This window comes from Tachyglossus aculeatus (genome assembly GCF_015852505.1).
Source record: "Tachyglossus aculeatus isolate mTacAcu1 chromosome 12 unlocalized genomic scaffold, mTacAcu1.pri SUPER_6_unloc_2, whole genome shotgun sequence".
Classification (NCBI taxonomy): domain Eukaryota; kingdom Metazoa; phylum Chordata; class Mammalia; order Monotremata; family Tachyglossidae; genus Tachyglossus; species Tachyglossus aculeatus.
Genome location: NW_024044829.1, coordinates 9,067,670 through 9,068,468, shown reverse-complemented (window position 1 = coordinate 9,068,468; position 799 = coordinate 9,067,670).

Genomic DNA, 799 nt, shown 5'->3' with positions numbered 1-799 from the left:
AATTATTATTATTTTTACCCAGTCTACTTCCACAGATGAGATTACATATGGCTCAGAACCTTGCAAAACCCAAGCATGCAACTTAAAGAAGTGGTCCACTTGGGTTGAGGCAGGTAGGAAGGCGTGCCCTGCTGCAGCAATCTTTCATCAACTTCTTTGGTTTTATTTTTTCCCACATGTGGATGACATTTCCTTTTGGAAGCTGTTTTAAATGCTTTCAGGGTAGGCATCATGTCTACTTACTCTATGGTACTCCCCCAAATGCTTAGTACAGTGCCCTATGCACATTAAACACTCGTTAAATACTACTGATTGACTTTTACCTACATAACCAATCAGTGGTATTTATTGAGCATTAACTATTTGCAGAGCACTATTTTAAGAGCTTGGGAGAGTACAATACAAGATAAATTAGCAGACTTGTTCCCTGCCCATAATGATTTACAGTACAGAGAGGGGCCTACAATTCCTCAATTCCACTTTCAAATGTCTCTGTGACTCTTGGCCCACTGGGGTATGCTATTTAAAATCTTTATTAAGTTATGCTCACTGTTTACTTTACATATTCTCTGATGAGTCATTCAGGAACCATATTCCAAGGGAATATATTTCAATATATAGTTTAATCCCATGTAATCTGCATTTTTTACCAGGATTTGGCAGAAGAAGAAACTGGATCATTCATTTTACCACAATGTAACCTGTGCTTTGAAGTAATGGTTTAAAAACCCACTGCTTTCTAAAGGAAATGCCCTTTAAATTATCCAGATAAGAGGGGAAGAGTCAAAGAGGTATGAGG